The 27,739-nt window shown below is 37.7% G+C and overlaps 1 protein-coding gene and 1 non-coding gene across 2 annotated transcripts in view; both read right to left on the reverse strand.

Moving 5' to 3' along the window:
- Slc35f1 (solute carrier family 35 member F1) overlaps positions 1–27,739 on the reverse strand; it is a 462,243-nt gene that overhangs the window by 230,422 nt on the left and 204,082 nt on the right. The gene's annotated exons all lie outside the window — the stretch shown is intronic.
- On the reverse strand, positions 19,474–19,583 carry LOC115070815. Its single transcript, XR_003849944.1, has one exon. It is a non-coding gene; the product is annotated as a U6 spliceosomal RNA (small nuclear RNA).

Genomic DNA, 27,739 nt, shown 5'->3' on the forward strand with positions numbered 1-27,739 from the left:
ATAAATAATAAATATAAAGTAAGATAAATATGTGAAATGATATAGAGAATAGAATTTATTTACTCAAGTAAATCTATTTAAAATGCTAGAAGTTATTGAGATAGTATTAGTCTTTAAAATTGGACAAACCAAATGTGAAAAAGTTTCTTGGAGAACAGACTTTCAAGTCTTTTTCAAATCTTTTTTAAAAACAGTAGAGATTTAGTTTGGCATCAAGAAATTGGCATATTGTTGCAAGGAGGGAATGCCATGCTGGCTCTGAAGCAGAGACTGACATAGAATCGCTTGGCTGGCCAGTGAGAAGTCCTACTTAGAGAAGAGATGGATATAGACACTTAAGTGCTAAAGGAACTTAAAGACCATAGACTCTGTGGACTAGATAGATGGCTCAGTGGTTAAGAGCACTGGCTGCTCTTGCAGAGCCTGGGTTTGGTTTCCAGCACCCACATGGAGACTAACAACTGTCTATAATTCTGGTTCCAGGGGATCTGAAGCTCTTTTCTGACCTCCAGGGGCATTGTATGACATGGGTGTACTTGCATGCAGGCAATTCACTCATATACATAAAATAAGATTAACAAAATATTTTTTTAAAAAAATGAGCACTGTAGACTTTTAATTCTGTAGTAATCCTACATTTCTGAGCAAGAAAAACAAATTAAGCAACAGCCACAATATTCCCAAATTTTTCTGATTATTCTGTTAGAGGCCAATCTTCATTTCACCATAGTTAAAAAAATCAGTAAGAAGATGCACATTTCACCCCTCATCAAAGAAGCTTCTTTTTGCAATAGATGGAGACAATTACAGAGTTCCAGAACTGGTCAAACACAGAGAATAAGTATCTGTGTGACACTTAACCCTAAGTGACACATCTTCAATGCAACTTCTGCACATTGGATGAATGCATCTCTCAGTTCTCACTCGAAAGTTTTCCTTATGCAGCAGATGGTGATTAACACAAAAACTCACAATTGACCAATATGCAGAGAACAAGAGGCCACAGTGCTTATCCCTGAATAGGACATCTATTTCCAACTTCTGCCTCCCAAGGCTCAGGGACCATTGCAAAAGAGGAGGCAGAAGGATTTTAAGAGCCTGAGGGGGTGGATGATCACAAAGAAATAGAGTCTTCCAGACATCTGGTCAGTTACAGCTGGTTAGAACTCACAGCAATGGTGAGAGCATGTACAAATTCCATTCAAGCTCAAATCAGACAAAATTCTAGCATAGACATGGGGAAGTTAGTAAGAAATCCCAAGCCAACCTAAGGAGCTTCAGGCAATGAATGGCCACTGGGAAAGGAGAAGAATGTGTCTTACAGGAATGGGACTCTTGGTAGGCCTTGGGGATGGACTCACACTGATGAACATTTGGGGACATAAACTCTATAGGTTGTGTTATATATTTGAGAGTACACTAAATTGGGTGGGGATAGGGAGGAGGTGCAAATAGGGGAAAGGATCTAAATATTGTTAAACAGTGTTATACAATAAATGCAAAAATTATGGACTAGAGAGGTGGCTCAGCAGTTAAGGGGACTTCGACACTCTCTTCTGACCTCTGTGGGCATTGCATGACATGGGTGCACTTATATACATGCAGGAAATACACTTATACACATAAAAAGTTAAAATAATAATAAATAAAACATTTCTAAAATTGAAAAAAATTCAATAAAAATAATATTTTAAAAAATTAATAAGAGGCAAGATTGAAAAGCTTAAACTCTGTGCAAGTGATGAGGTGTCCTCACTAACTGCATAGGTATCCTACTATACCAACTCTGGCCGATCCATGATGCAACAACTGTACTTTCACCCTAACATGGCAAAATGTAATGTTCTGATTCTTGTTTCTCCAAAACTTCATATAGCATTCTGTGTACTTCTCAATGTTGTTGGTTGACAGAAGAATGTGTTTTAAATCTTTTGTCATATTAATTTTGTTTTGTTATTGCTGCTTTGTTTGCATATTACAGCCATCTTTACAGTGACAGGAAGAGGAGATGTCCCCATTACTGGTTTAACTATCTACTATGTATGAAATAGCAAAAGAATATAATTAACAATTATTTTTACATTTAATAGAAAAATGTAAATTAATGGGTTATATGCCTTTAAATACATTCCTTCCCTTCAAAATTGCAAACTTATATTTGTTTTATAATTTAAAGAAATTTTTTGAGACAATGTAAATCAGGCTCACATAAGACTCATGAAATAGGCCAGACTGACTTTAAATTCATGGGATTCCCTTTGTCTCAGTCTCCCAAGTGCTGGGATTAAAGATGTGTGTCATTATGCCTGGCTTTTGGTTGCTGTTGTATGTTTTTGAATTGTTAGCTAACACTGCGTCAGGTAATATCTTAAACTAAACTATACACTGGAAGGAAGGTAAGTCTACCTGTAATAGAAGTAGAAGTGAAGTTATATAAGTGTCTTGCTGATGAAAATTTTAGTTAACATCTTTGACACGTGATTAGATTTCACTTTTCTTGTTTTACTCTGTAATGTAAATGTGAGTATATGAACTCTATCAGAAGTGAATTATATCTCTATGAATCTGCTAATAAAGAAAAAGAAAGAGTGATGAAAGGGGAAAAAAGACTTACAGAGAAAATTAAACAAGAATAAAAAGAAAAAGAAAATGATATAGTCATTTTGTAAGAGAAGGAAAAGGAGGGGTAACAGAAGAACCACTTTGCCAACTGAATGCTACATGAGGGTCAATTTAAATGCTAAAAACTGGCAAGCCTAACTGCTTTTTAATGACTTTCCCATATAAGAAACAGAGCTTTTCTTTTCACAAAGAACGTAATGACAGCAGTTTCTTCCTAGATCCTAGAAGAGCATTAGATTCTCTTAGAGCTGTGCGCTCCCACTTCAGAGACACCTGACTTAGAAGATAGAGTTGCATGTGTTTTCTTGGAAGGTGTGCTTCTCTGGAGAATCAGTGTGGTGAGAACATGCTTTGAAACTGAACAAATCCAGATTTAGATCTTAATCCTTCACTCTCTGATTTGTTTCACTCATCTACAAAATGCAGATAGTAATATGTATCTTAGAAGGTGGTTAGGAGGACTTCATATGGCAGTTCAAAAAAAAAAACCGCCTCCTGCAATATCTGACTGAAGGAAAATACTCAAAGTAACAGCTGTCCTAACTTTGAGACCATTTGGAAGTACCAAGACCCATTGATTATTTAAATCTGATCATGTTCTGATACATTTAGAACATTGCTAACTTGCATCTCGAGTTTTCTTCACTAACTAATCAGTTTATCCTCTAATTAGGAAAGTGTTTGGGATTCTTGTCCTTCAGAAATTCAAAATGAAGGCAAAAAAAATGATAAGAAAGAAATACGGTCTTCTTAGGGGGGCCATCACAAAGCTAACAGAACTTGGTAAACCAGGAACTTCAGACTAGTTCTCCCACTTGCTAACATCTTGGAAAGTGGGAAAGTGGTGGAAACTTTAGGGTGACGGTGTTGCTGTGTTGTTTATGCATTTTTAAGGGACTCTGACATTTTTCATTTCAAAATGCTTCTAGCATTTAATTTTGAATTAGGTCAGTGAACCCTGAGGCCAAGATGCAAACATATAACTTTAGAATCTATTGAACAAATAAAACAAAGGAAGTAAGCATGAAGACTGTGAGTTATCTTCCTTTAAAATAAAACCCATGTCAAGTTTCATTATTTTATTCCACAGTAGCATATTTTTATCCATGAAGTATGGGGAAATTAGATTCCTCTAAGTGCTGAACTTCTGCACACACAATTAAAACCTGCTTGAGACATATATAATCAACCGAGATAATAAATTATGCCTTTACCTGGAAGAGTGTGCAAGGACCTTGGGATAAACGAACAGAGTCTTTTCTCATTTCAGAAGGCAGATACACCTTCTGAAGTATCCTCTGAGCAGAGACTAGTAAGCAATTTTTCTTCTTTCTGTGCATTGGAAAATGATTCCATTTCTGCAGTTCTAAGTGTGTGACAATGAAGGAATAATTGTATTTAACCACTTCTGACAGATTGTCTTAAAAACAACACCCTAAAATTACATCAAAATCCAGTTTTTGCACCATGGGCTAGGCAAAATTTATTCTAGAGGAAAAGGTGTCCTATAAGAATAAAAATAGATATTTATCATAATTAAGAAGAAAACTGGTTTATTGAAATTCTACTGCAGGGATGATTCTAACAATGGAAAATTCTATTACTGCCACTCTGCATTCAGATATAAGGGATGGAAAGACAAACAGAAGAAATAGATGACCAGACATGGGCTATCCCCAAAGGCTCTCAAGAGAACAGAAGGAAAGACCAATGGGGAGAACATGTTCAGGTGTCTGAAGACTAGAGGTAGAGGGGGGCTGAAGAGAGTGAAAAGAAACATTGAAATTAAATTTATGACTGTTAAAAGACAACTCAGGATGATTCAGGTGATATACAATGTTCTACCTTAAAAAAAAACTGCCAAGATTAAGCAGTTAAGACAAAAATAATAGTGATACATAAACCAAAGATGCAACAGTGGTATTTATTCTGAATGAGCTTTCCCATTAAATCTGCCTTCTATTTAATGGAGAATAGTCTATTCCTGTAGAATGAGCCACTGCCACTGTTATAACTGAAAATCAGTGTCAGACCCTCACTTCCTGGGACCCACTAACACCTCAAGAACAAGGAAGGAAAAGAGGCGAGGGTTCACTTTTGTGACCATCAACATATACTTTTCCTAGTTGATTCATTGTGAAATAACCTGTTAACATAATGAGATGTGTCTGATATGCCTGGCTGAGTAAAATCCTGTCCCCAGAATGGCAAAGGACAAGCCACTATACTTTCCTAGCCCACCTTGTTTCAGTCTGATCTGCTTTTCCAGTGACCCTTTGTAGGAAGAATCTCCATATTTTCTAGTTGAAATCCTTTATTAACTACCATAAAAGGAATAAAATGTTTGTGTCTCTCAAAATTCATATGTTGAAATCCTATCCTCCATTATGAGATGATGTAGGAGGTAGGGATCTTGGGGAAGTGACTAAGTCAAGGGGGGAAAGCTTGTATGAATGGATTTAGTGCCATATAAAAGTGACCCAAAAGTTCTCTTGCCATCAACCATGTGAGGCCCAGCAGCAGTGAACAAACAAAGAGAGGGCTCCTTGACAGGGTTCAGCTATTCTAGTAACTTGATCTTGAACTTCCATCTTCCAGAGCTGTGAAAAATACATTTCTGTTGTTTATAAGCCACCCAGTCTATGGTACTTTTTAATAGGACCTTAAACTAAAACATATTTGCTTCCTCTGTCCTATATCAAGATGGGAGATCTTTGATACTCTGTACCCAGTATGCCAGTAAAGACTGCAATAATGTTGCCAAGCTGTCCAAGAGTACATAGATAAATGCTATACTATGTGCAATAGATGGTTGTTAGCCATTTTAACCAGGGCAGTGGTGATTACCCACAGGAGACCTTAAACAAGATCAAGCCTATTGACACTCTTTCATAGGAGGGAGAAGGGTCATCATCCCCCCTCCTGAGATTTCAGATACTCCCTCTCACATACCCCTTCTAGCTGCAGGTGATTTTACTCTAGCTGCACATGATCTCCAGAGGTGATAGAATGTGTAGGGGGTGGAAGGTTAACTGAAGAAGGACTCCAGCTAGGCAGCTTTAGGGAGGTTATCTCCTATGCTACAGAGTGGCTCTCAGTGATGTGGTTTAGAGTCATCTACACTCCCATAAGTAACCCCTTACCCATGCTACTAAAAGTAAGCCAAAGAAATTGATTCACCAACCTAGACTTCAGTGGAATGATTTCTTTGTTCTGTCATTGCTGCTCTATTTGGAGTGAAGAGAAGTTTTTCATTCTTCCCCAGGAAAAATTATCACAGTAGCATCAGTATCATTAATGAGCATGTGACAAAATAATGAGCAAAATAATGCTATGATTTTATCCTTTGGATGAAAAGGGAGAATGGCCTTATTTAATGCTTTACAATTCTAGTAAAGGGAAATTAAGTAAAACTTTAACAGCTAAAATAAACACTACAATTATTTATCCCCCCCCCCATATCTTTGTTGAAGGCATACTTTCTAACTTTTTCCTCCCATTACCCTTGTTTCTTGGTACAGTAGCTGCAGGAATGCACTTTCTGGCTAAGAACAGCACAAAGACAGCTTCGTTACACTGTAGCTGAACCACAGAGACACGGTGCTCATGGACTGCTTGTGAACTGATTTGAGATTAAGAGAATCTAGGGGAAGACAGGTATGGTGGCTCATGCCTGTAATCCCCTTGGGAGATTAAAGCAGGAGGATCAGGAGTTCAAGGCAAACTTCCACTACATAACATGCTTGAAGCCTACCTGAACTACAAGAGACTGAGTATCAAAAAAAAAAAGAAAGAAAGAAAGAAAGAAAATCTAGAGAAAAATAATCTTCCTTTTTGTCTCTGAAATCACAGAGGCTCATAGAATTGGAAAATTTTGCTGTATTATTGAGATTCATGGCCAGTAAAAACTAAAAGTAGTTCTATGACTTTCCTGGAAAGCAAACTGTCAGCATCCTCACATAGTACTCATGTGATACCGAGTCTTTTGAGATCACATTCACCAAGACCAATTGCTACCAACTGTAGCATGTCTACTGAGCAGAAAGCATTTCCCAGTCATTTACTGTTTTGAACTGTCTCCCCCTCAAAAGAGCTCACACTCTATCCTTAGTTTCCTTGATCCCTTAAAGTTTTTGTCATGACTGTGAAAGTGATCTGAATTGGATCAGAATATCATTTTTTCCCTTACTGATCCATTTGTGTCTATGTGTCTGAGTGAAAAACAACAGAAAGGCTAAAAATTGCCCCCTTGGAAGTAAAAGTGAGCTGATATGAAATATCTGTCTCACAAGTACACACATTGCCCAAGAAATCAAATGCAAATGAGTGGCATGTGATAGGCATACTGATGAATTCATACTTTGTTTCCCATGGCACTCCTTAGGACCAGTTAGTTTATGCATGAAATGGATTGTTTGGGATAGAATGATGTGGGGCCAATAGGCCCCTGCAGCTTTAAAATAAAATAACATGTTAAATGAATCAAGGTGTAACATGTAAAATGATGTATGCATTCTGCTGAATTTAATTGAATTCTAATTAAATTACTTGGAGCAAGATAAATTAGATTGTTTTTGAAGCACATTTCAGATAAACTTAATGAAGTTCTATAAGTGAAAAAGTGGAATGAGCCTTGTTTAATGAGTTGCTCGCTGATGTATTTCCTTGGAGTGAAGAAGAGGTCAGGCTGACCTTGGATCATTTCTTCCTGGAGTGAGAGAGAGATTAACTTCAGAAGAACTGGCTAAAAAGAGACTGGGCCATACTTTATGTTGTTCGCAAGATAACTTATTGAGACATTTAGTAATAGGTTTTTCCCCTGTTTTTTTTTTTTTTGTTTTGTTTTGTTTTTTTTCTGAGATTTCAAGGTCCCTGGCATTCGGATAGCTTCTGAGAAGGAAACTGGGGTTAAGACAAATATTCCCTGAAGGCTGAAGCATCCTCCTTTCATTTCTGGAATCCCTCAGAGGAGATTATGTTAGAGGGAGGGAAGCTGTCCTAGAGAAAGAACACTAAAGTACCTAGCTGGAAAAAGAATTCCCAAGACTAGGATAGCTTCTACAGACTATGGGCACCCAGGTTCACCCCCTCTCTTCCACTCAGGGGAAAGTTACAGACATGTAGAAAGATTTGGTAGACCATTTAGGGAAGTTCTACTCCAAAAACACATCTCCCAGCATATGCAGATTCTGGTGCCCAAGGGTGGCATAAAAATTGCAAAGCTTTGGATTACAAGAAGTTCAGGAAAATATGCATACTGTCATACACAGGATTTCACTGTGCATAAAATGATAAATTATCTCTTTGGCCCTAGAACAGTGGGTAGGATTGGGAGTAGCGGAGGGGGGTGGGTTAGGGTGAATCATGGAGAGGAGGGAAAGCCTTCACTGTCTGCAAATGACTGAGAATCTCTTCTGAGTCCAGAGTTAAGAGAGCTTGGAGTAGATTTAATTGCTTTGACAAAAATCTGTAGAACAAAAGATCTCCATAATTCCACCCTTGGAAGAGTTTATTTCCAGTTTTGTTTGCTAAGCCATTCATAAATGGCATGTGTCCTGAACAGCCTGTTTTCTCCAAGGGGTGGGGCCTGCTGAGGAGAATTGACTGTGAAGAGCTAGCCACGGGAGGAGGGGCTTGCTTCACTATCTTGGAACAGGAGCAACCGGAGTGGGGCATGCGAAAACGAATGGCCCAGCATTTACCCACCTGGTGTGAGACTGTGGGCCAATGAGGTGTGGGCAAAAGCTAGCGGTGACGATGGGCGGGCTGCTGGAGCAAGCTGGAATGGCAGGCTCTGAGCTGCAGTGCAGAGCTGGGCACCCGGTGCATGTCTCTTTGTGAGTTGTGGCAAAACCCCAGTTGTTTTCTATTCCTTTTGCAAATATCCGGCATTTTATTATGAGCAAGGTCTACATATCTTTCAGCTTGCAATCAAGGAAGAGAAAAAGTCTGAAGAGAGGAGGAAAGAGGTAGAAAGGAAGGGTTTAGAAAGCTAAGAGAAAGTTAAACAGAGTGGAAATGGGTAAATGGGGAATAAGTAAAGGATCACGTGCAACAGTATCAAGAAAAGGAAACTATCCTTATGACAGCCATTCATTTGTCTAAAGCAACATACAGCATCAAAGCATGAGTTATTTGGCCACAAATGCACAAGTGTCTCCTCCATATCCAAGATCCATAGCTAGTCCAGGGAAGGTGGGAGATCAAGGCCTTTGAAGAACAGCACAATATGACTACTGAAAAATTTCCTTACACTGTTTGTTTTTTTTCTCTACCAGGCCCAGTGCTGAGGTACATTAGTAAGAAAGACACTACTTTTCTCATGAACTTGACCTTTTATGATTGGCAAATACGGTTTTGGTTCAGTTGATAAACACCAGAATACATCTGTCAGCACTTTTCCATTTAATGATTATGAAAGTATTTATTAAAAGTACGTGATTGGAGGTGGCTGGGGATATGGCTTGGTGGGTAAAGCACTTGTCATGCATGTATAAGGAATGGTGTTTGGGAACCCAATACCCATGTAAATGCTGGGCAGAGGCAGGGATTCCCAGGACAAGCTGGATAGCTAGACCAGCCAAATTGGTGATCTCTAGGTTCACATCACAGGCCTTGCTTCAATATATATTTTATTTAAGAATTAAAATGGAGAGGTAGAAATAGATGGGTTATGATAGCTCTCTTGCCATTAATAAACAGCATAGTTTCAGAGATTTCGGGCTATGATCAACTGGCCCATTACTTTGGACCTGCAGTGAGGTAGAGCACAATGTAGAAGCATGTAAAGGTGGAAAGCCACTTACCCCATGGCTATGAAACAAAAATTGAGGAAGAAGAAGGGAGTGGAGTTACACTATCCAATGAAATCAAGTCCTTAATCACATAAAGACCTCCCACCAGGCCCTACTTCCCACAGGCTTTACCACCTCCCAATAGCACCATGCTGGGGACCAAACCCCCCACTACAGGAATACTTAGAGCTCTAAACCATTGCTGGGGTTATGAAGAAGAAGCAGGGCTTCATTTTGTATTTCTTTTTATTTATTTTTTTGTCTTTTGGAGACAGGGTCTCCCTGCAGCTCCAGCTGGCCTGGAACTTGCTTTGTAGACCAGGCTAGCCGTGATCTCACAGAGATCTCACCTGCCTCTGCCTCCTGAGTGCTAGGATCAAAGGAGTCTGCCACCATATCCACAATTCCATTCCCTACTTCTACAAACATTCCTTTAAGATATAAATTCTATGATTCAACTCTAATAACATCAGAAACTAAAAGAAACCAAAAGGTTTATTCTTATGGAGGTTAGCATGTTAGCACAGAGACCTAAAACTCCCAAATGGAAACAACTAAACCAACCTGTAGGTATTATAACTGAGCTATGTTCATTATTTCAGCACTACAGGAACACTCTTATAGCCACACTACATCAAAGAAGAGGGAAATATTAATTAACATAGAACAATGTGCCTAGTAAAGTTAGATCAAGTGCAAGACAAGAGTAGAGAGATTACTGAATTCTTTACAAATACTCTAAGGTAAATGAAGTGCATTGCTACCAACAGGAAGGTTACCCCCCTACACTCCAAAGAGTGATCACTCACAGTATACTATGAACAGCTAAGGACAGGCAATGGGAAGGATATACTACATGCTCACAGCATGGCATCATGGGAAAGGAGTAGCGATCCAATCTCCATGATGCTTCATTGTCAACCTTAAACTCCGTAATCAAATGGTGGTAATAACCTAAACGTCTGTGACATTTCACGACTTGGTCTTCCCTGAGTTCCATACATAGGGTGGTAACCCAGGAACCCAAGTTCACAGGATCTTTAGTAGAAGTGAACATCTGGCTCCTAGGCTTATGAGCAAGACCTGACTGAGGATTTCCCCACAACCATGTGTCACAGGAGTCCAGCACCTGGCACTTTTCTTCCTACACAGAAATATCTGGAGAAGAACTGAAGAGGGAAATATGTTGGCAAGAGTATGAATCTTTGATACATTATGTTTAGTTGTGGTGAGTACCAGAAGTCACCCAAATGTGCTGCTTAAGCTTCAAGCCTCCTTCACTTCACAGGCAGCAGAGGTCTTCTGAGAAGTCAGAGACCAGCAAGTGTTTAATCTGTGTATCATAGACACAGAGCTTCAAATGGATGGCAGAGTGACTGGGAAGTTCTGGCCAGCAAAGCAGCCAAGATGGATGAAGGGTCTGGATGGGCCTGGACACAGGTGGCTGGAACCTACATCGAAATGCAGACCTTTCATAATCCTTCAAGCCTTCCATTTATTTAATGTTCATCTTTTGGTTAAAAATATGCACAGCACCATGGTCATTCATAGAAACAAACTACAGAATTTGAGTAATATTGAAGTTTCTTGAACAGTATTTAGAGAAAATGATATGATTGATAGATAATGGAACTTGGAGAATGATTTTGAATGGCAGAATGATTATTAACCTCTTGGCTTGCCAACACATCAGTAATTAAGAAACAGAATTGAAAGTTGGGTATCGTGTGTAACTGGTAAGTTTGTGTGTCTTCAGTGTCCTTGATCATTTAAGACAGTGGTGAGCAGCAGCCTGCTTTCTCAGTACTCTACAAGGCGTCATCCTAGTTCATAAATACAGCTAATGATAAAGAAGAGAATGCTTGCTTGTCACCCCACAGAGAGGTGATGTGATGTTTTTATTCTTGATCTTTTTGTATTAGACTCCATCTACTAATAGTCTCTCTATGATCCCTGTAAAAAGTAGGCTTTCCAGCTTCCCTTCGCTGTGACAGAAGAGGGAGTAGATACTCACATTTTAATCCCAGGTTAAGCAATATGAAAGAAGGAAGTTTCAGGGGGAGGAGGAAGAAAAATAAAAAGAAGAGAGGAAGTAGACAGCAGATAGACACTGATGCTCATTTTTGCTGCTCTATGGAGAGAAAGGAGAGCAAGTCATTTACAGCTCATTTCTGAGCCACTAGTGAGATGTACACAAGTTAGAAGTGGACATTCTAAATACTTTTGACATTTTTGGCCTTTGGAACAAAGAATGTTGGTAACAGTCCAAGGACATTTTGACTTTTAGCCAAGAAACTGGCTACTTTTCTTTAGGGTCTTTTTACCCTAACCACCTAGCCAATTCCTACCTCCTGTTCTTATCACACCATCCTCTGAAGAAGTTACCCAAGTTGCCAATAGGGGATATGGAGCTTGTATCTAATCCTTAAAAGATTTTAGGGTTACCTCTTCAGAGGGGGGAATGTTAGAGGGGAGAGAGTGGGCATGGGTTTGATCAAAACACCTTATATGCATGTATGAAATCCTCAATAAAGTTTTTGTAAAAATTAAAAAAAGCAATTATTGATACACAGTACTTTCTGGATTTTATGTGTCGCTCTCATCTTGCCATTCTCTTTTTAAAACATTAAGCTTTGTTTTTCTAAACTTTGTCATATAACCACATATCCAGAATGTTTTAGTTGTGACTCATTTGGTGGTCAGCCTAGGGAAAGGCAGGGGATCCCTTGGAATTCTCTCTTTTTCAGCACTAGACAGACCTGAATGTGGAGGCTTTGCCTCAGCTTTCCTGGTTTTGTTTGGTTTTAGCACTCTTTGTGTGTGATCTTGCAAGTGATTGCTTTCAAGTTATCGAAGCCATACATTTGGATAACTGATGACACGTGGAGCTGCTTTTCCGGTTGTGCTTAATAAAGGCTCTTTTTAAACATAAAAAAAGAAGTGGGTATTCTAATCCCTGACACCACACCTCAGGATATGCCTGATACAGGACCATACTCACACCAAAGGCAAGCACTGCAAGGTTCACATGTGCTATGCTATTGACCACATCAAATGACTTCCTTCTAGGCCTCTGCCTCAAATTCACCTTTGGGTTATGTTTATTCAGTCTGCTTCCCTGATCACATTATAGCAGGACTCAGCACTTTTCACAGACTACACTTTATCAACCACCTGCTCCTATGAACAGTTCATTTGTGGACCAACATATTTCTCCTGACTCTCAGGACCAGAATGCTGAATCAGAGCTTAAGACGGCCAGCATTTCTAATTCCCTAGTTCCAACTGAACTTGACAGATGCAAAAACGAGTGTGCCAAAGTCAGAGAGGAGAATCCACAGTAACAAGATGATGAACTAAAAGATGCAGCACCACCACTCTCCCCTTTGAAGCAAGACTTTGGTCTATCTAACACGGTGTTCTTGAGTTTCAACCATTACCTTAAGCAATTCACCATTGAATAGGGTTTTTATAAAGGTCTTTCCTACACTGGAAATTTCTTTTTTCTGGTGATACAGAATCTGTCCTCTTGCTGACATTTCTTTACTAACTTCAGATTTCATAAGGCTTTAAACTTTTAAAGATAAGTAGTGTTTTATTTTCTGAAAAGGTGATAGAAGGGCACACATAAACACACAACATACAACACTCCTTGTAAGACTGCTTTGATGGGCTCAGAGGCAGGAAAGAAATGTATTAGACATAATGGAGGAACAAATGTTAACCAAGAAGGTTCTCAATGGATGGAAAGGCAATGCTTCCAGAAAACAAGGTATGGTGTCTTCCCATGCAACCACTTGGTCCTAGACTCTGGGCATTCAAATTGTGCCCACAGTTCTGAGGTCCTAGACACAGAGATTATGACAATCTAGGTCAAAAAAGATATAGTCAATCATCAATAAACTGGAGAATACTTTTTAAGATATTTAAGATATTCCAGGAGCTAGGGAGATGAATCAGTGGGTGTATGTCATACAAGCTTGACAACCTGAGCTCAGATCCTCGGAACCCATGTACAAGAAAGACACATTGCATGTCTGTAATGCCAGACACTCTTACAGTGAGATGCTAGGCAGAGATCGGAGAATTTCCCAGAGGTTTCCAGCCCAACTAGCCTGTAATAGACACAATACTGGCAAGCAAGAGCTATCTGAACACAAACGAGGAAGTAGAGGACTAACCAGGTTGTCCTCTAATTGCCACACAGCATGCCATGGAAAGTAACCCACCCCTCCCACACACATAAACATCTGGGCACGCACACGTGGAGAGAGAGAGAGAGAGAGAGAGAGAGAGAGAGAGAGAGAGAGAGAGAAATACTCACACACGTTCACAAAAATAGATATTTTAACGTCTATATAGCCACCAATAACATCACAAAATAGTGTTCTATATCTCTGTATAACTAAAGGAAGAGAGAAAAAAACACCTGTTTCTATTTGAGATTTGAAAGCTGTTTTCTGCAAAGTTAAATCCAGAATGAAAATCAGGAAGAAATTATCTTCCCTTTGGTAATTCTGTACATTGGAATATTCTCTCAGTAAAAACTTGTCTATTTTATGCTACCAATATGATTGATCTTTCTATATAACTTGTTCTTTATGAAAATTCATTTTTCTGTTCTGAAATGTTGCCATTTATACATCTAAAAACTAGTTTTATTGAGTTTAAACGACAGGTTTTTTTTAGGTACTAAATATAGCTCTGTCTCTAAAATAGAAAGAAAATACGTTCTAAGTTGAGGCAACAGTTTTCTGCTCATCCACAGCACTGAGAAAGCATGATTTTGCAGCTGGTGTCATTGTTTAACTTTTTCTTTGCTGTAGACAGGTTCTGCCTGAAGAGTTCTGTGGACCTAACAAATCCTCATCCCAACCCCCAGATCCAAGGGCTTGCTAATACTAGGAAAACATTGCAGATTTACTGTGGATGCCTCTTGTTCAGATAAACCACATCACTCCTGGATCTGCTCCTCCCAGAGATAATGATCTATTGCTGCTACAACTTGTATCCAGTTGTAATATTTGGGGAAACATCTGGAATCAGCTGTCAATCCTCCGGTGGAGGAAGCACTTCAGTCTTAGAATCGCTCCCAGTCTTCTTTCCCTTCCTCATGTTTACCTTGAGAAGCAATGCAGGCCTCATTACCTCAGCCACTCAAGAAAATTCTGAACATCTTGCCAATGCCTAGATCACAAGATGGCATTATGAACAGGACAAAACTACACAGAAAGAATTGACTGTAATAGTGGAACCTGACACATTATCACACATTTGAGAAGAGAACCTTCTAGATGCTGCTCAAATCATACCCTATGAGCTAACATCTTGGGTCATCCAAGACGTCTCACAAAATGAAAGGGAATGAAATGAATACTAAGCAATTCTTGACTGAGAAAAAGGAGTCATTTTGGAGGTTTCAATTATAGAGATAACAAAAATAATCAAAGACAACATCTACAGAGATGCTAGGCCCTTTAAGGGTTCTCCATGAATTAATTCTACCACTCCTCAGTGTTGGTGTGATGGGTAATCTGGATTGTCAACTGGACTGAATTCAGAAGTACCTAAGAAATCAGTGGAGTATATCTCTGAGTGTTTCTTTGAAGGTGTTTCCAGAGGGGATTAATTAACTAAGAAGGAGGACCCCCGCCCCCCCGAGTGTGAATAGCACCATCCTGTAGGCTGAAGACTGGGATGGAATAGGTAAAAAGGAGAAAGCCTGCTCACACAGGCATGTCCTCTCTGCCACAAACTATGAGCCAAAATAAATCTTTTCTTCTTTCAATTCTTTCTCTTGGGTTTTTATCACAGTGACTAAAAGTCTAGTACAGTAGATATTTTTTATTTTCTTCATTTTACAGATGAAGAAACAGAGGTACAGAACTTGGGTAAGATGATACTGTCATGCAAACATGCACACGTGCTGGAAATATGATTCAAACTCAAGTTAACTCTAACATCTGATTCCTTAATCAAATGGCTTCTCACCCTTAAATCTTAATGCCACACCCACGTGAACACAGAGACATCAAACACAGGAACTGCTTCACATATGTTATCACTTTGATTTTTCTTCCTTTTGTGATGTGTTTTGCTCTCATAAATCTTCATTCTTAGAATTTTTATGTCCCTTGACTACTAATTGATGTGAGATGGGATGTGGTGGGGGTGAAGCTTGGGAAGGACGAATGAAATGCATCTCACTCTGAAAATCCTTTGTCTATCTACTAGTGTTTCTTAAAATAACAGCTGTTAGAGGGCAGAGTTTGTTCTTTAAATTATTCACTAGATCTGTATATCCATTTCTTGAGGTCCTTATAAAATAGCATGTAAAACAGAGTGGATTGTGTATACTTGAGGAGATTAAGAAGTCTTTCTTAACAAAAGACTTAAAATAGTATATATTACTTATTTTTTTAAAAAACATAGTTAAGCAGAAATAAAATCATTGATCTTAGCATATAAATAAAATTATTTGCCAGTAAGATGATACATGATACTAATATGAATATGTATTTAAGGATTTACATGGGTATATATTTGAATAATTATATAAAATATGAGGAAGAGTGCACTTGCCTGTCTTTGAATGCCAAAATGCAAAATTTCAAGTTATTGTATCACCACAGGCAAACTTTTCTTCAAGGTATCCTCATTACAGTACAAAAAGTAAGAGCACCAGATTTAGAAGGTAGAGGCAATGCTTATATAATCCTGCACTGTTGACCACAGTATGAACTAAGAAGGAATTTTGTTCATTTTATTTGTTACAATCAGTAATCTCCTTTCTGTGAATTTAATGAAATCAAATAAAAGACGGAAAAGCTACACCTGTCTCACAACTATTGTTCACAATAATAAAAAATTGAAAATGACCAAAATGTTGCTGTATCTCAATGCTTCATTAAGTCACAGCACATAACCTTGATTGAATAGTAGGTAATTTCATATTATTGCTAAAAGATTGTAAAGATTTAAAAATGCTTTAAAAATAATCCCAAATGAAAACCATCATTTAAAAACTTGTTTCTGGGGACTGGAGAGACGGCTCAGCAGTTAAGATCACTGGCTGCTCTTGCAGAGGACCCAGGTTCAATTCCCAGCAACCACATGCAACTAATCACTGTCCATAATTCCAGTTCCAGGGGATCCAATACCCTCTTCTGTCCTCCACAAACACTAAATGCATATGGTATTTTTACATACATACAGACAAAACACTTAAACATTAAATGAAATAAACAAAAAATTTTAAAAACTTGTTTCTGTGTTTTGACTGAAGATGCATAAAATTATGCACATTAACAGATTTCTATGATTTTTACTTTCTGTGTATTACATCTTTGATGGATTAACAAATGTATTTTGAATCTATTCTCTTTCATTGAGTTAATCATGAAGCAGCTTGCAATTACAAGAAAATGTAACACCTGAAAAAAGCTGTGTGTTTAGGAAAGGTGTGATGTTGGACCAATGAGTATATGTGCTAGATGTCATGTTCTTGTCTCCTTCCAACCAAAATGTTTTACTATTATTAATTAGAAGACTTTCAAATATTCTGAATTAATTGCACAAAAAACTCCCAGTTATAACAAAAATTGCAAAATCTTTACATACTTTGCCCTTATTGGCTTTGATTCTATAACTTTTATTTAAATGATTTATGATCTCTGATCCTTTTCCTATAATCCATCTCAAATCCTCTCTGATTATAGCACAATATAAATAGGTAAAAAATAATAATGGTGCCTCATGCAACCTAAATAGTGGCATTTCTTTGAATAAAAAATTACAGATAAAATTGGAGGAGGAGGAGGAGGAGGAGAAGGAGAAGGAAAAGGAGAAGGAGAAGAGGAAGGAGAAAACTATTCTAAATGATACATGTTTCCATGTTTCTGAACATGTGACATTGTGTGATGTGATGGGTTGCATGCTTTGGATTTGCTGTGGTCTACTATAAAACCTAAAACTTTGCTTTTAAATAAAAAGATACAATATTACAGTCAAGCAGATTCTTTCACTGGCTCTGGTGGTAGAAACTATCTTCATTTTTACTGATAAAATAAAGCAACCCAAAACAGGGCATGGTGGTACACACCTTTAATCCCAGAAGCAGAGTGAGGTGAATCTCTGTGAAAATGAGGGGCAACCTGGACTCCACTGTGAGTTCCAGGTCATCTGGGGTTACAGGGAGACCCTGTCTTTAAAAGACCAGAAAAAAAAAAAACCCAAAACAAACAAACCAAACCAAAAATGAAACATATACTTTCTAAGAAGCCTGTGTAGATGAATAAAAACAATACCTCAAACATAGAAAATAATATGTGGCAAATATTTCCATAGCAATTCACAGTTACTGTCATTTCATTTTCAAGATACATCTTTAAGGAAGATGCTGCCATTAATTTCCAGGTTATAGTTAAGAAAATAACCAGAAAAATCCAACAGTTTACCCAAAGTTTCCAACTAGAAAGATAAATATGTCAAAGGCCCACAAAATAATGTTGCCTCAGGTGGGAGAAGCTATATCAAGCCACCTAATGCTTAAAAAGTTTTAGAATTATAATGAATTTTGTAAGTACATAACTTAAATATACCACTATACTATATTTAGGGGGCTGGAGCACTTGGAAGATTAATGGCAAAGAAACAAGAAACCTAGCAAAAAGAAAAGTATATAAAACTTATCCAGTGCTCTCATATTTTGTGATGAAATTCCTAAAATACAGTATTTTAAAATTATAGCTTTCATGTCTATTAAAATCTGCCCTACAGTTCATAGCAGAGGATCATAAGTTTAGCTATGTTATGTGTCAATCATCTGTTACGTAGGTAAAGATTGTTCCTTTGGTGTCACTGACTTGGTTTTCATTATAATTTAAAGCAGTAAGGTAAGGACTTCCATTTCATATCCTTGATTCTCCCCTTCCTCTCTCTCTCACAGCCTAGGTCCAGTAAGTATATTTGCAGCAAGTCCTGTTGATTTAATCTCCAGAACCTCTTTCAAATCCATGTCTTACTCCACCACAAGCTATCACCAGCTTGTAAATTTGTCCACAATCCCTCTTCAATCCATTCTCTTGGAGGCAGCTAAAGGGATGTTTAGAAAATGCAAAACACCTTATATAACTCCTTGTCTTGAAATTCGTTGGCATTCTAACTTCCTCCTTTCTGACTGGCTGCAGACCTTCTAGGTCATGGGCAGTGCTTTCTGCCTTGTCCCATTCTATTACTCTGGTGCTCTGGCCCCAACTCCTTTCTCCCTTTGTGTATATCTATCTATGTATCTATCCCTTTAGAGCAGCCTCATCTTCTCTCCCACCTAACTGAAGACAAGCCACCATTATTCTCTAGTCCTGCTTCCAGTGACTTTCTCTAAAACACTCATCACAACCCATCACAGTGTGATTTCTTCATTTTTTCATTGCTTACTTTTAACTGTGTCTTCCTAACTAGACACTCAGCTCTGTGAGGCTTCTCCTGTGCATTCCTGCACCTCCTCTGCCTCATACCTTGTTCTCACATGAAATACGGCTATTTCAATAGACTGATAAAAGCCAATAGAAATACTAGGCAGGGAGCCATAGTGCATTGAAATATTGCTTATTTATTTACTTATTTACTTATTTACTTATTTATTTATTTATTTTTTTATTTATTTATTGTCATGATGTACCCAAAGCTAAAACATTGGAATTCAAAGACAAAATTTCATAAGTAACCAAATGCAGAATTTATCTGGCAGGTCTTTTCTTAACATTTGAACTGAATGAAATTATATAATGCTATTGAAAGCCCAGAAGGAAAGTGCTATTACATCTTTTAAAAAAAACTGATGAAACACAAGGCCTCTCTAAAAGTCCTTCTTGGTGAAAGGAGCACTGTAGATGTTGTCTTTGAAAGTTTAAACACTAATTATTCTGTCTCCGAAGGAAGACTCATATGTATATTGACTAAGTAACACTTTTTTCTGTGATTATAGAATTGAAGTTAAGATCTTATGCTTATTAAATAAGTGTGTTACCACTGAACTACATTCCCAGCCCCTGAATTAATTAATATGGAACACTTCACAGATCTGCACAGCATCCTTCTACAGAGGCCATGCTAGCCTTCTCTGTATCATTTCAATTTTAGTGCTGCTAAAATAAACACTGAATTTATTTTTAAAAGAGCTCCAATATCACTTTTGTTGGATTTGAATTTTACTTTCATTATATATTGACAAATTATAGTTATACATATTCGTACAATGCTGTTTGATTTAATATATCCATACCTCAAATAGCTAATATTTGAAAGGATGAGAATACTCAAAATTTATTCTCAGTGATCATGAAATGCACAGTACTCAGTTCTTAGCTCTGTTTACTAAGGAGTATATCTGATGTAAAAAGTCAAACTTCTTCCTTTTATTTAGCTAATCCTGTATCAACTTTAAATCTGTTAAGATTTCCATGGGTAAATGCCAGCATGAATATCTACTGCCCTAGCAACTAAGCCAAATGAACTGGAAAAAAAAAAAAAAAAAAAAAAAAAAAAAAAAAAGAATAGTAATCCATGGGCAGTAGCCCAAGAACCACTCCAGGACCCTGGAACTTGCCAGTCCTCCTCCATCACTGATCTGGCTGGCTGACAATGGGCATTAATGACATTAACAAGGTCATGTGTGAAATATGCCTTTTCTCCCAAATCTCATCAACTCACAGGTGTCATCTGGCTTGGCTTGCTTCATTTTGGATGCACTGGCAAACCCCTCATCTTGGCAACGTGGAAAGACATAACCAGTATAGGGGTCTATACACAAGGCTGTCTACCACATTGTATCTGGGAAAGTTCTCATACTTCATGAATGTTAATGAAAGAGACAAACTCTGAAGGAGTAAGGCGTGAGGCTTTTTCCTGAAGAAAGCCCAAGAATTCTCAGGATTTGCTCATGGGTAGGGACAATCATAGTCCAAAACTTTCTCAAAGGCACAATTTACTCATTGTAAATTGTGAATTTAAGAAAAATTCTACTGGGGCTGGAGAGATGTCTCAACAGTTACGAGCACTGGCCACTCTTACTGGGGACCTGTGTTTAGTACCCAGTACCAACATGGCAGCTAACAATCATCTGTAACTACAGCTCCAGGGGATCTGATACCCTCTTCTGGCCTCCATGGGCTTGCACGACATGGGTACCCTAGACATGCAGACAAAACACTCATACACATAAATTTTTTTAAAAAAAGAAAAAAACTCACTGAATAACTATATGTCATCATAAAAGCATATGTATTGACAGTGTGTAACCGAACACCCATAAATGAGTAGAAAAAGTAAATAAATAGAAAAGTTCACTATATAATTGGTAATTTCCCCCAAGCAACTTTGTAGTAAACCTTGCACATAAGGAAAAACGAATTACCTTGCTCCCAATAGATTTTATCTGGTATGGAAGCTGCATTTCTTTTGTTTATGAATCCTATTTGATTGAGTTTTACTACATTATAATTTACTGTTCATTCACCTTGGCATCATTTATTTTGTATATTATGAAGAATAATGAGTTGTAGAAAAAATGGGCCAAAAGTCAAAAAACAGCACTTATAATTGTAACTGCTGGCTATTTTTATTGTCTAGGTTGTTTAGTTATACTTTCATAGTACATGGAATTTCTGAAGTGTTCTGGAGATAAAATTTGCGTGCTTGAATTTTACCCAAAGTTTGTAAATAAGGTCTTGAGGCTTTTATTAGGTTTAAGCTTCAGGTGGTTATGACAGGTGACCTTAAGTCAGTCAGGTTAGCCAGGCCAGTCTTAGTGATAACATTGGAGCAGAGACTTAGGTCAAAGAGAAGAGGATAGAGACCTTGAGGATTCTCCTTCTTCTTAGTTTCATTTTGGTATAATTATTTCTTATCTTCTTCCCTCTCTGAGGAGAGATGGAGATGTGAGGGCACAAGGCCATGGAGAGATTCTTAAGACTCCCAAACTGGAGAGCACAGCTCAGAGAAAGAACTGTCACCAGCACTTCTGCTATTTTATCTTTTAGACTAAGTCACTCAGCTTTAACAACCCTTGCCTTTGAGATCACAGGGTAATTATATACTAATTTAAGATCATGAGATTCTGAGAGATTAAGTGACTTCAAGAATCAAATAGTCAAAGCTCTTTATTTTAGAGCTGAGGAAAATGAAATTTGAAGAGGCTATATGAATAATTCAAGGTCACAACTTGCTAATGGCAAAGCCATTACTGGAGCCCAGGTACCCTAATTTGTAGCTCAGACATCATCTCTCAACATCTCCCTGAGTTCTTGGGGTTTGAGGACGAAGGAAAGGCTGGAAATACTCTGAGACCACAAATTCTTCAGGAGACAAATTCTACTCAAAAAGCATCTCTCTTCTATGATTTCTATTTCTGCTGAAGATGCTATTTCAGGAGCCAGTTTGCTGTGGATAAGACTGACAACCTACTTTTTGTGCCACCTCCCAAAAGACAGTGGCAAGCTTCCTCACCATTGCTCAGCTGGAGCCCACCAAACAGGTTTCTGAAAGTCCTTTTATATTGAGCTACTTGCCCAGTCTCCACAGAAATGCCTCAAGAATTTCCATTTGGAAACCCAGTTTCCAGAACCTCTCATCATGTGGGCAGAAGTAGACAAGTTGTTTCAGAGTATAGTAGGATATTTTGACAAGAGATAGGAGCTTACTGTGGACCACTGGGTATCAATTCAGAAGTTTTCCAGTTTTTGTTTTTTTTTTTTTAATGTGTATGAGTGTACTGTATGCTTGTATGTAAGTGCACCTGTGCGGTGCAATGCCTGCGGAGGACAGAAGAGGCCGTCGGATCCCCTGGAGTTACGGACAGTTGTTAGCTGCCATGTGGGTGCTGGGATTCGAACCCAGGTCTTCTGCAAGAACAACCAGTGTTCTTAACCGCTGAGCCATCTCTCCAGCCCAGAAGTTTTCCATTTTAAGCCTGGGACTCTGTTACTACTTGTAGAAATGCATCGAATCTAAAATGGGCATTTTCCAAAGGCTTACCATGTAGAATAGGAAGGCTTGGAGAGTAGTCCCCTCTTCAAAGTGTCTACAGGCAATCCTTTTTGCCATTTATTAAATATCTGTTTTGTGTAGAACCCATCTGCATGGTAACTCTAAAATGTGCTATCACTGGGTATTGAATTTCTAAGATTAGTCTTTTAAAATTTTTTCTTCAAATTTCATATAATATATTTTAAGCATATTTAGACCACTCTCCCCTGCCTGTACCCCTCTTAAGTCACCCCCACCAGATTTCGTGTACTCTGTCATGTATATTAAGGCCTGTAGAGTCAAGTTTGTGTCCCCAAATGGCCTTTGGTGTACATCCGTCCAATGGAGCCAGGTTATCCTATTTAGTGTCATACTCTTACAGGTTTTTTCTTTTTCTTTCTTTTTTTTTTTTTTTGGGTTTTTCTGAGACAGGATCTCCCTATAGTCCCAGCTGCTCTATAATTCACTACATAGACCAGGCTGGCCTTGAACTCACAGAGATCTGCTTGCCTCCTGGCTAAAATACCATACCCTTAAAAAAAAAACCCATCACTTCCTCTCCCAGTAATTATCAGTTGCCAATAGTTCCTCAGCTAAAGTTGGGGCTTCTTACCCACTTGCTCACTTCTATGCTGGGATTTTGTCTGGCTTGAGCTTGCATGGGACTTTCCACCTGTCACCATTTCTGTGAGTTCATATAGGTTTCTCTAGCTTTTAAAATCTTTCTGCCCCCTATTCCCCAAATGGTTCCTGTACCTCTCACCATTTCTGTGAGTTCATATAGGTAACTTCCTAGCTGTCTGGAAGACTGTTTCTCTAGCTTTTAAAATCTTTCTGCCCCCTATTCCCCAAATGGTTCCTGAGCCTTGAGTGGCAGAGGTTTGATACAGGCGTCCTATTCACTGAGGAGCACTCTGCAGCCTCTTATTCTCTGCACTTTGGCCAGTTGTGGTTTTCTGAGTTATTCTGTTGCGTGAGGAAGCTTCGCTGGGGAGAGTTGAGAGATGCATTAATGTTCTTTCTTCCTTCTGTTCCACTATGTTCCCTGAGCCTTAGGGTGTAGAGGTTGCACCGTACATATGTCACTTAGGGTTGGGCAGATCACAGTAACTTATTCTCTGTGTTTGACTAGCTGTGGAACTTTGTAGTAGTTTTCATCTGTTGCATAAAGAAGTTTCTCTGATGAGGGGTGAAAAAGTACACATGTTTGTAAATATAAGGTTATATATTTAAAATAGAGTAAGAAATTAACATTGGTCTAGGGACATGACAAAAGTAGGTTTTTCTATAGGGTCTATCTATAACATTGGTCTTTTAACATCTGCTAACTATATTACCTTTGGAGATCACTTCAACTCAAAAAGTTAAAGCAAAGTGTAACTTTGGGTTTAACTTGACTGGTAATATAGGCAAAAGTGAGATCACTTTACTTTAAATCTGGATAATTGCCTTTACCCTCTACTTTAACTGGACCTGGAGACATGGCCAAAGAAGTATTTTGCACAGGGTTTTATGTTTGGTTTATAGATAGGTATTTGTTATTCAACATAAATGGAACACAATGCAAAATTTTTAAAATGTCTTTTGAGAATAAAGTATAAAGTCTGTTCAAACTATCGATTACACACCATTTCATCACTGAAAGTGAAAGCTGACCTTTTCTTCCAACTATAAGTTCACTGCTGCCAGCTTGCTGTTAATTTCCTCTCTCTTATTGGGTATGCCTCCATCTCATGTCCTGCTTTTACTGTACAGCCTTGGACTTCTACAAGTTGACAAATGCTCTAAATTTTTTAAAGCTCTCCCCCGTGCCGTATACATCATGGAGACTCTGTGAGGTGTTGGTTATTCTTAAAGCCAGGTCTTAATTATTTGGATGCCAATTAACCAGAGTCTGGAATCAGCCCGACTCTGCTTTTTTTCCTTTTCTTTCCTGTTGCCTGCATTTTGGACACAGTACAGCTTGTTAGCTCCTTCAGGAAGTGGTTGGGGCAGAGGTAGGGATCAATGCCTAGAGACTTAAAGAAGTCCATTTTGTTATTTGGAAGCTCTGGTAGAACATTTGGCAAGGCTAGCTATTAAAAACACATTATAAAAGTAAATCTTACCGTGCATATCTCATTTTCATTTTTTTTTTCTTCTCATTTTCCAAGCTCTCTCCGGTTCCCATCACTAGAGTTATATTGGAAGCTGGCAGAATTGAGCTTAGTACTTTATTTCTATACAGGAAAAATAAAGTTCCACCGACTTAGCAAAAGCTTGTTTCATGAGAAGCTCTGCTTGGGATTGAACTTTTTTATATCAACAAGTAAGTGCAGGACAATTGGCCACTGGAAATCAAGCCACCACCATGTTGCAAGTTCACCACAGCTGCACTGCACTGATGCTAGCTAACAATGCAGTTAAGGCTTCTGCTGCATCACCAGATTATTCTTTTTGAATTAAGAAAAGAAAAAGGAAAAAAAGAAATAAAGGGCCAAAGATAACTCTAATACTAGAAATGTAAAAATGCCTTGCTAAATTTTTCACTTAGAGTGAGCTATAGTGTCATTATTTTGCATCAGTGGAGATTTAAAATAAAGTATCATTGAACTCTAAGAATAAAAATTTAGTTCATTTTTATTGGTTTTCCATTTTCTAAGTCTAACCTTCCATTTTAGAGAAAAAGCATAAGTTTGAAAGGAGAAGTCTCTTCCTCATAGAATTTGATGGCAGCATTTGATTCCGAAAGGCTGGAACTACTATTGACACAGGGTGTGAGAAGAATAGATTATGAAACTGTATTGTTCTTTTATTAAACAATTTGATAAATGAATTATATTGGTATCTAACGATCTGAAAATTATATTTTCCCTCCTGTCTACCACAGTGTGTGGCTGATATGCCTGAGAGCTTTCCTCTAAACAAAGGAAAAGACAAAAGAGAAGGATCTTGAGATGATACATAAAATAAATGAAGACATAAAGCGACCTTTGGTGCCTGCGAAGAGGACATTAAACATCATAATATATCTCTAAGGGAGCGTAGAAATATTATTGAAGATAAAAATTTTCATGCATAACTGAAATGTGATTCTGTGTGGAGCTGATTGACTGAGATGGTCCTTAAGAAGGTATTTGCACAGTGGAGTCCTGGATTCTAATAATTGCTGTACAACTGGTAAGGGTGACCTTGGGCAGTACACACAATCTTCATGGGCTTTAATTTTCTCAAGTGTAAACTGAAGAAGATGATGATTCCTAATGGCTTTATAAAGCATAGATTTAGAGCAGTGTAGGTAGTTCTTAACATTCTGTCTAGATGATAACACATTTTAGAAGGTAAGTTATTTTTGATAAGATTCCTTTTAACTTTCTAAAAATAGAGGAGTGCTACAGATTCTAATGTGTACCTCTAAATAGCTCCTCTGGGCAGATAAGAAAAATAAAGGTAAAGTGGCAAACATCTCCATGTTAATGCTATCATCATAAATGAGAAGAGAGAAAAAAGAAGAGCTAAATAAAATTTGCCTGACCCTTTGCTTTTTGATGGCTTATAACTAGAAAATGCCATTGTTATAAGATTTTGATATTTTTATCTAGTGCTCTGTTTACTTTTAACAAAAGAATCTGAGATCACATAAAAATGGGAAAATATATTTCTGATAGGATGATTAAAAGCTTAAACTAAACAGAATTTAAAAGACAGAGGAAGAAAAACAGATTGCCATGTCAGGAAGAGATAGTCATTCAGTTACTGCAGTTGATACCTTAATACTGAGAGTCCTGGTAGCCAAGGCAAAGGGGCTTTTCCAGATTTTTCCACCATGAACTCCTTTAAGAACCTTAATGGCTTCATTCTGCTTATATTATTTCCATGTGGGTTCTTTCTAGGATTTGCTGCTCTTCTCCTGGGCCTTCCACTTACCTATTACCTTCAATCATCAAGTTTCCTCCTTCCAAGTCTTGTTTACTTTTAATGTTTACTTTTAATGAATTTATAGGTTGGGTCCTTGCTCCTGTTTTGAATTTATCTTGAGAAAAGTGAAAATTTCACATAATCAGAAAGCACAAACCAACAAACTCAGATTCACAAGGACTGAACAGTGTCAACAGACCAAAAGCATTAAAAAGCATGCTTTGTTCTAAATATAATTCTTTGGGCTTGGGGGATTTCCATATAGCACATCAAATTGCGCTATCTATGCTATGCCAAGCACTGTGGGAAAACATCTATGTGTTTATTATTGGAAGAAATAAAGACATGAGCTAGGACCTCATATGTTCCAATTTGAGTCTGGAGTCCAGAATGCTTGTTTGTGATATGAACATAAACGGCATTTCATACCATATTTTTTCCAGGTTTCCATTCCAAGATGATTTTCAATACATGACCTCATTATTTTCACAAAGACTTTCACCATGTTTGACTTCCCAATTCATTTTATTTCTAGTCCCTTTATCTGCTGTATACTCAATCTATTAAGCTACTGTAGCACAAAATGTAAGCTATTTATAATTTAAATTGGAAACCTATAAAAGAAAAGTCATCATGGCCTGGATTGTCCCTCAAAAAAAGGTGAGTCTATTTTTCCAGTCTGTAAATATGTTCTCTATACATTTTTAGATAAATGGACAGGATTATTAAAATTACGTTGGGTAATTCCCATGAGTACCACATAATATATAGAATGATGTTGAATAAATATTATATAAGAATGACTTCTTGGTACAAAATTATTGTGTATTAGACAGTATTATTGTAGACTAATATCATGTAAATTTCTGTGCTCTCTATAATAAGAAATATTGTTATTACTGAATTATTTTATATTGCATCATACATGCATAAGCATTCTATTTTAAATATAGAAATGTAGAATACTTATGCACCATTTTTTCCTCTAGCATAATAAATAATGACCACTGAGCAGAATTTACCTAATTTCACGTCAGTTTGTGCTCTGAGATCTATAGTCACATAGCTTTCTTAACATCTCTTACTCCAACGTAAATCCAGGGGTCACCTTGCATTACATTAGAAGAATTTAGCAAACACAAGAGATTTTTTGTTTTTGTTTTTTTCCTTTTAGCTCAACATGAACCATGTCTGGACTCTATAGGAAAAAAAAAATCAACAAACAAGAAGCACAGCTATGCTTAGATTTTAAAAACAAACAAAACAAAAAACAACCTGAGATGAAATGCAGCTTCTATTTACATCTTGTCATGAGTGTCAGTAAATCATTGATGCATGGTTCACACTGCATCATTTGGCCACAGTCGGAACAGAGGTTCATCAGCTTCTGGAAATGTGTTCTG

The sequence above is a fragment of the Nannospalax galili genome, unplaced genomic scaffold, assembly GCF_000622305.1.
Source record: "Nannospalax galili isolate Female #2095 unplaced genomic scaffold, S.galili_v1.0 scaffold417, whole genome shotgun sequence".
Classification (NCBI taxonomy): Eukaryota; Metazoa; Chordata; class Mammalia; order Rodentia; family Spalacidae; genus Nannospalax; species Nannospalax galili.